Below are 9,266 nucleotides of genomic sequence, written 5' to 3' on the forward strand. Positions count from 1 at the left end.
GTCTTTATTTTCGCAACACAATCTTCTTGTACAAGGTGTGACAGTGTAGGCATAGCCTGGCTTAGAGGGAACAACTGCATTCTGCGTGTGATTGTCAGAGCGTGGAGCCAGGCAAGCAACCTGGAGGCTTCCATGGGATGGTTCCATGTGAGTGCAGGAGGACACATGGAAGGTAGAGAATCAGTAGGAGCCTGGGTAGCAGAAACCTTAACTTGGAAATAACATCCCCCGTCATAGGCTTTACCCTCTGCCACAATTACCCCATTTTCAGAGGCAGAGTCCTTTGCCCTTGTGCCCTACTTGGAGCGCAACCCTCAGATGTCCTGGCTCTCTGCAGCTTTCCCAGTGACCAAGCAATAGGTCCTAATATCCAACAGTCTGAGGTCAACTTTCTGTCTCTGACTTGCCAGGCATTGGTGCCTTTCCAGGTTGTGGCTCTGACCTTCACTTGGTAGAAATGTGGATATTTGGGCCTGGCCCAGAGGATGTTGCACCAAGATAGGAGGCTGGAGAACTGTGGGCTCTTGGTCTTGCTGGGTAAAGCTTTATTTGTGTCCCATTTGGGTGACCCTAGTCCTCTGATTCCGTCCTGTTGCACATACCTGCCTGGTGAGAAAGGCATCTCAAGCCCTTCTGCCTCTACCCACAGGTCCTGCTGTATTCTCTGTTTTGGTCTCACATTCTTTTGCCTGGTCTCCCTGTGTCTGCGCTGGGGATCACTGGGGTAGAAACAGCTCTTTAAACACAAATCTTCACCCTAGTGGCCAGCACACTCTGCCCTTTGAGGTCCTTATTCCAGAATTCAAGCGAGAAAACTTTACTGATCCAGCCTGGTTGGGTCAGGCATCCCCAGAGATTGATTAACAGGACTGTGGTGGTGGACTGTTCTCAAAGAAGGGGCTGAGTTAGGCAGACTGCCAAGGTAGCATGTCCATCATTATCCCCCCAGGTATCTTATTATATAATACTGCCTTTTTTTCTTTTTTTTTTTTTTTGGAGTCTCACTCTGTCGCCCCAGGCTGGAGTGCAGTGGCATGATCTTGGCTCACCACAACTTCCACCTCCCAGGTTCAAAGGATTCTCCTGCCTCAGTCTCCTGAGTAGCTGGGATTATAGGCGTGCACCACCACACTCAGCTAATTGTTGTATTTTTAGTAGATACGGGGTTTCGCCATGTTGACCAGGCTTGAACTCCTTACCTCAGGTGATCCACCTGCCTCGGCCTCCCAAAGTGCTGGGATTACAGGTGTGAGCCCAGTTGCTTATTTTTTTTAAAGAGCTCCTTGTGTCAACATGAATTGTCATAACTTCCTGAGGCCTGTTACACTCTTCCAGTGGTAAGGGAGATGGTTTTAGAGAGGTATGACATCCGGTGGCATTGTTGTAGGGCAGTTGAGCCCCCAAATTGGGGCTTAGTCCAAGAAGGTTCTTAGCTTCACTCAGGAAAGAATTCAAGAGCAAACTAGTGGTAGATGAAAACAGCTTTGTTGGGGCAGCAGGGTTACAGCTGTGTGGCTGCTCCTACAGAGCAGGGCAACCCCATAGGCATTGTGTCCAGAGTATCAGCTCAGGGGGCAGCTCTGCAGTCATATTTATACCCACTTTTAACTACATGCAAAGTAAAGGGTGGGTTATTCAGAAATTTCTAGAAAAGGGGTGGTAATTTCCAGGTGTTGTCAAGGTACTGGTAAACTGCCATGGTACTGGTGGGTGTGTATTATGTAGAGATGCTCTCAGTGCCTGTTCCTTGTTTCAGCCAGTCTTCAGTCTCGTATGGAGTCCTGCCTCCTATTTCACTCCCCCATCAGAGATTAGATACTCCTTTTTAATCTTTTTTTTTTTTTTTTTTGAGACAGAGTCTTGCTTTGTTGCCCAGGCTGGAGTGCAGTGGCCAGATCTCAGCTCACTGCAAGCTCGGCCTCCCAGGTCCCGCCATTCTCCTGCCTCAGTCTCTCGAGTAGCTGGGACTACAGGCGCCCGCCACCACGCCCGGCTAGTTTTTTGTATTTTTAGTAGAGACAGGGTTTCACTGTGTTAGCCAGGATGGTCTCGATCTCCTGACCTCGTGATCTGCCCGTCTTGGCCTCCCAAAGTGCTGGGATTACAGGCTTGAGCCACCGTGCCCGGCCTTCTCCTCTTTAATCTTAAGGGGGCTGAAGAAGGGCAGAGGTCCATCTTCTGTGACTGCTTGGTGCTGGTTTTATGGGCATAGGCCCTGACTAGCACTAAAGGAGTAAAGATCCCTGGATGACACATCTGAGGTGCCCAAAGGCAGGACACTTTCATTCTCTGGGACAGCAGACAAAGATGGGTTGGAAGACTTGTGTCAGCATTGTCTTTACCTGGAACTAGAACAGGATACACCAACCCCTCTGCTGTGGATACTGGTCCATGGCCTGTTAGGAACTGGGCTGCACAGTAGGAGGTGAGTGGTCAGTGAGCGAGCATTACTGCCTGAGTTACCTCTTGTCAGATCAGTGGCAGCATTAGATTCTCATAGGGGTGCTAACCCTAACATAAACTGTGCACGTGAGGGACTGGGGTTGCACACTCCTTTTGAGAATCTAGTGCCTGATGATCTGAGGTGGAAGAATTTCATCCTGAGACCACCCCCCAGCCCCAGCCCCACATACCCCATCTGTGGAAAAATTGCCTTCCATGAAACTGGTCCCTGATGCCAAAAAGGTTGGAGACTGTTGATCTAGAAGACACAAACTTTACTAAGAGGTTAAACAAGCAAGGGTCAAAGAAAATATGTAACAGGGTCACTTGCTCATAGGTCTTTTGAATGTTAACCTATCCAGAGTTGCTAATATATGTGCAGCAGGTTTTATTAATAACTGCACAGACTTTACCTTGTTCTGCTAGTAGATAATACAATGCCAGTCTGTTATCGACAACTGCATTTGCCAAAGAGTCTAGAGATTCTTGAATTTCTGGTAGTGCCTGACCTGTGTTGGTGGCTAAAGATTCTAGAGTTTGAGTCAAGTTCTTTAGGGTTGATTTGTGGTAGGCAAAGCCACCCTAAAGTGCTGCTAGTCCTATGGCTGCCCTGATTCCCACCAGAACCAATCCTATTGCTTGTTGACTTCTGGTGTTCCACAGTCTAAGAGACTGTGACCCTTGGAGGGGCAAGTGTGGCCAACATACATTTATCTTTGTTCCAAGTTTTAGATATATAAGGGAAAGCTACTCCTGAAAGAACGGATGGCTCCCTGGGGAGCCAGGAGTAGTTACAGCATGTGACTTCTCATTCCTGGCCACAAACAAAAATGAGTCCAGTTGGAGCATAAATAGAGGCCCTACAGGGTGTGATGTCTATCCTTTGTTACCAAGTTTGGTCTATAGAGATATTCTTCCCCTGTTCAAATGGGGGTAGTCAATCAAATCTTGTTTTCCGGAAGCAAATAGTACTCCCACCCTCCTAGATTAGGCAGTCGTTTTTTTCCCTGTATGTTCTAGTCTGAGAGAAGACACCATATATGGTCTCCTTGCCTAAAAGTGGCACATATGGTCTCCTTGCCATTTACCTTGCTTTTGCCTTGGAAACTTGGTAACTATAGTTAGATCAGAGCATCACAGGGAAACGTCTGCTTTTGTGTCATTAACACAGTAGTGGGTGCAAAAGAATCATTAATGCACTGGAGATATACTCAACTTTTCAAGTCCAGGTGTAATGGCAAGTGTGGAAGGGGACGTTCAGGTGGAATCCATTAAGTGGAGGAGCGTTCCATTGAATAAGTAGGGGTTTAGGTACTTTGGGATTGCTATGGTTAGTTAGAAGTACTGGGTAGATGGCTGTGAGATCTTCCAGATAGGCCAGAAGATGGAACTCTAAATCTTGGGGATGTTGATGACAAGTCCAGCAACCATGAAGATGATTCCCTGACACTATAATTTTTGAAATGTTTACTATAGAGGTTTGATCTAATTAGAACAATTTGAGGATTTCTGTCTAAACTTTCACCTAGTGAGAGCTTTATGTCCCTAATGATAGACATTCATGGCACTGTATAGAGGGATATTTCACCCTGAGTGAATGCTCTTCTCCCTCTCCATTTGGGTTGTGTTTTTCCTCCATGTAAAAACTCAGGACTGCTCAATGAATCTAGACAGTTCCATTATGAGACAAGTTAATTTTCTTCTTCTGGAAGGCATACAATGGGGACAGCCTATTAATCCCCAAACCTCTCTTTCTAACTTCTTCCTGGAAAGAATTTGGAGTCAGAGTTCTTATTTAACATTTCAGATCTTACAGCATCATCAAGTGAAATAGGATTTGTTCTCCATAAGGAGCCCTGTCTGCCCTCTGTGCAAAACCTTTAGTTCTCCGATTCCTCTCCCTCCTATGTGCCTCTGTTAGGGACTAAGCTCCATGTCCCATCTGTTAACAACAAAGCTGTACCTTTAACAGTTGGGAGAACAGCCATTCAATCCTTATGTTCTTTTGAGTTACCTGTTTTGCATTGAACTACATTGGTATTTAAATAAAAAGGAGATTTCATATTTGGAAGTCAATCAGTCCCATTCTCTGGGATTTCAATGTTTTACTAGGGCTATAGCAAGGGAAGCCAGAGATAGTATTAAAACACTCCCTCCATTAAAGGGTCTCACCCAAATACAATATCTCCCAGATCGCTAGGGTACCCTAGGAGCCTTATGGGCCATGTGGGGCTAGGAAACCAGCAGGGTGGAGAGGTAGGTCCTCATATAGGTAAGTGTGACTATTACACCCGATGAGCTCTTCCAGATCCACGGGTGAAGGTCATGCTTGCATCCATTGGTGGTGCCTATGATGATGGCCAGGACCCAGAATATGGGAAAAAAGAGAAGTGGGATGCACTTTCGATCTTTCTGTCCAACCTGGGTCACTCCAAAAGAGGAAAAAGACCAAGGGACGCCTTTTCTCATAATCTTTTTAAAACAGGTAACAAACCATCTTCAGTCTGCACTCCTCTTGAGTGCATCCTAAGACACTGAGACTCTTTTAACCCTGAGGCTGAAGTAAAATGGCTTATATTCTTCTGTAAAAGGACAGAGTCATCTTACTAGCTCCAGGATGGATAGGCCTGGACTGCTGAGGAAGGTGTTAATTTCAATAATATCCAACAACTAGATCTTTTCTGTACATGGGAGGGCAAAAACTCTGAGGTCCGCTATCTGCAAGCCTTCTTTGCCCTGTGAAACAGCCCACCTCTTTGTAAGCACTACAAAATTGACTCTGCCCTCTTAACAGTCATATCAGACAAGCCCACAGTGGACAACACCCCAAAGTCAGAAAATCCCCTGGGGGAACCTTCAAATGCAACTTCTGGATGCTCTACCTCCCCAGCCTTATCTGGGGCCTCCAATAGCCAAGTCATCAGCTCCTCCAGCTGTGCCACACAAGAAACCCCAACTTCACTGTTGACTGTCATTGGGAAATGCCCAATGGACGTGGTGCTACTAGAATTCAATTTCCCATATCATTGCAGGACCTTAGACAAATAAAGGGGGTCTTATGCAAGTTTTCTGGTGACCCTGATAGATACATAGAGGCTTTCTAAAATCTAACCCAAATGTTTGATCTTGCATGGGGAGATGTTATGTTACTCCTAAGCCAAACTCTAACTGCTGCTGAGAAACAAGCAGCCCTAAGGCAGCAGAGAGATTCAGAGACAAACAGCATGTGTCCTGTAGCCAGTCAAAAAAGAAACCCAGTCAAAAAGGGAAAGAGGGTAAAAAAGAGACAGGATTCCCATTCCCAATAGGAAGAGAAGCAGTTCCCCTTGAAAACCCTAAGTGGAGACTAGACATCCCATAGATTAGTGGAAAACACTTTCTGATGTGCGTTTTAAAAGATTAGCAAAAACACAAAACAAAACTTCTTAATTACTCTAAGCAATCCATGTTAAATCAAAACCAGATGAAAATCCCTCAGCCATTATGGAAAGGCTGAGAGAGGCCTTCGTGAAACACACCTCCCTGTCTCCCAATTCAATAAACAGCACATTTATTACTCAGGCACCCCCTGATATCAGAAGGAAGTTGCTGATACAGGCCCTGTCCAAATGTTTTTCTAATTTTTCTCACCCTCACGTTTAAACTTTGAAGCATGTAAATGACACCCTCCTCCGTGCTCCAACCAAGGAAGTAACAGGAAGGCACTGAGGCTCTCCTCAATTTCTTAGCAGAAATGGAATATAGGACCTCAAAATCTAAAGCTCAGCTTTGTCAGACTTCAGTAAAGTACCTAGGTCTAGTCTTATCAGAAGGGACGAAAGCACCAGGTAAGGAAAGGATTAAGCCAATTTCCTTTAACAGTTTAGGGGATTCTTAGGCATTACTGAATTTTGCAGACTGTGGATACCTGGATATGGTGAAATACCTCGCTCTTTGTGCCACCTCATAAAAGAAACTCAAGCAGCTAACACTCACTCCCTAACTTGGAAACTTAAAACTCAAAAGGCTTTAACCAGCTAAAACATGTTGGGAGCAAGTCCCCCAAAATCCAGCCATAAACTGGCCGCAAAACGGGCCATAAACAAAATCTCTGCAGCACTGTGACATATTCATAATGGCCCTAACACCCAAGCTTGAAGGTTGTGGGTTTACAGCAATGTGGCCAAGGAACACCTGGGCCACCCAGGGTGGAAAACCGCTTAAAGGCATTCTTACACCACAAACAATAGCATGAGCAATTTATGCCTTAAGGGCATGTTCCTGTTGCAGTTAACTAGCCCAACCTATTCCTTTAATTCAACCCATCCCTTCATTTCCCATAAGGGATACTTTTAGTTAATTTAATATCTATAGAAACAACACTAATGACTGGTTTGCTGTTAATAAATACATGCGTAAATCTCTGTTTGGGGCTCTCAGCTCTGAAGGCTGTGAGACCCCTGATTTCCCGCTTCACACCTCTATATTTATGTGTGTGTGTCTTTAATTCCTCTAGCGCTGCTGGGTTAGGGTCTCCCTGACTGAGCTGGTCTCAGCAAAAACTAGCATTACTTAAAACACCAGCCCTCAGGCTTCTCATAAAGAAGGCATTTAATCTTTATGTATCAGAAAAAAAAGGAAATGGCCCAGGGAATTTTAACTAAGGCTCGATGTCCTGCTCAAAAGCCAGTGGGTTACCTAAGCAAGGAACTTGACTTGGTGGTTAAAGGATGGCCAGCCTGCCTCCAAGAAGTTGCAGTGGTGGCTTTGCTTGTGCCAGAGGCCACCAAGTTAATCATGGGAAATAACTGGCTTTTTTTTTTTTTTTTTTTTTTTTTTTTTTTTTTTTTTTTTTTTTTTTTGAGATGGAGTCTTGCTCTGTCACCAGGCTGGAGTGCAGTGGCATGATCTCGGCTCACTGCAACCTGTGCCTCCTGGATTCAAGCGATTCTTCTGCCTCAGCCTCCTGAGTAGCTGGGACTACAGGCATGCACCACCATGCCCAGCTAATTTTCGTATTTTTAGTAGAGACGGGGTTTCACCATATTGGCCAGAATAGTCTTGATCTCTTGACCTTGTGATCCACCTGCCTCAGCCTCCCAAAGTACTGGGATTACAGGCATGAGCCACCAACCCCAGCCAGAAAATAACTGTTTAGACCCCATATACTATAGCAGGACTGCTATCCTCTAAGGTAAGTCTCTGGCTAACAGACAATCGCCTCCTCAAATATCAGGCTTTGCTGTTAAAGGGATTTATAGTCCAGTAAAAACCTGTCCTCACCTGAACCCAGCCACATTCTCCAAAAGTAAACTGGAGAAGCTGAACATGATTGTCAACAGAGAGTGATGCACACCAGTAAAAAAAAATGATAAGGATCACTGTTTATATTATCTGTAAAGTTTTAATGAATGAAGAAGAATTTTCTGAAAGAGCACTCAGCTTAATTAAAAGTGGATACCCAAGTTATAGATGTACTTGAAACGCCTTTATGTTTTTCTCTTCTTAGATCTTATTTTTTCTGGAAAAGGTTTGTATCTCAGTCAACTGAATTACTTTTCTCCACTCTGTCTTGCCAATCTTCATGCATGCATGAAAGGCTCACGGATGACTTCTGGTGGCCTTGGACTACTTGAGAAAACAGACAAGGTGCCACAGATTCAGTTTGGGGGAAATCTCTGTTTTCCTCATGGAACCCCAAGAATTAGAGATGGATAAATCCCTCTCAAAATCTGTTTTTGCCTTCAAGCTATGCCTGTTTATTAGGCCCCAGAAACTACATGCTTTCATAGCCTTATTCTTAAAGGGCTCCACCCTGAGCTTCTGGATCTTCTTCTGTCTGTCTGTGTAGTCATATATATGTTGTGTGATGTCTATAAAAAAGAGCTCTAATTGATTGGTTTATAAGCACTTACATCAATTTTTTGTTGTTGTTGAGACAGGGTCTTACTCTGTCACCAGACTGGAGTCCAGTAGTGCAATCTTGGCTCACTGCAACCTCCACCTCCCAAATTTAAGTGATTGCCCTGCCTCAGCCTCCCAAATAGCTGGGATTACAGGTGTGAGCCACCGCACCTGGCCGATCAAATGTTTTTTGAAAGAATAGTAAAAACTGTAACTCCTCTTAGTTCATGTGACTTTAATCTTTAAAAATAAAACAGTCTTAGGGATTATTGGTAAAACACAAATGTATTCAGGATGTAAATATGTGGTCTAAATTATGGAGGTCAGATACTAGGTTTGCTAAATGTTTTAAGCTTGTACTGCTCCTTTGGCCTTTAAGAACTGTTCAACTTGCCTGCTTCACAATGGGTAAAGTCTGGGAACATATGGAAGTAACCACACACCTAACTTATTCTGGAAGGAGTTAAACTTTATCTGCACCTAGCACATAATTAAAACAACTTACCAGGTTTTACATTAAAGTTAAAAATTGCTAAGAGGTAGGGCCAGGTGTGGTGGCTCATGCCTGTAATCCCAGCACTTTGGGAAGCTGAGGCGGATGGATCACGGGGTCAGGAGATTGATACCATCCTGGCTAATGTTGGGAAACCCCATCTTTACTGAAAATACAAAAAATTAACCTGGTGTGGTGGCACATGCCTGTAGTCCCAGCTACTTGGGAGGCTGAGGCAGGATAATCGCTTGAACCTGCGACGTGGAGGTTGCAGTGAACTGAGATTGTGCTACTGCACTCCAGCCTGGGTGACAGCAAGACTCTGTCTTAAAAAAAATTGCTAAGAATTACCATTATGACCTGTAATTGAGACTACTGAAATAGATTTACATGCAAGGTGTATAAAAACAGTAAAATGTGTTTTTCATAAAAAATTATAAGAAGGCAT

This window comes from Rhinopithecus bieti, unplaced genomic scaffold (genome assembly GCF_001698545.2).
Source record: "Rhinopithecus bieti isolate Rb0 unplaced genomic scaffold, ASM169854v2 scaffold_15006, whole genome shotgun sequence".
NCBI classification, from domain to species: Eukaryota; Metazoa; Chordata; class Mammalia; order Primates; family Cercopithecidae; genus Rhinopithecus; species Rhinopithecus bieti.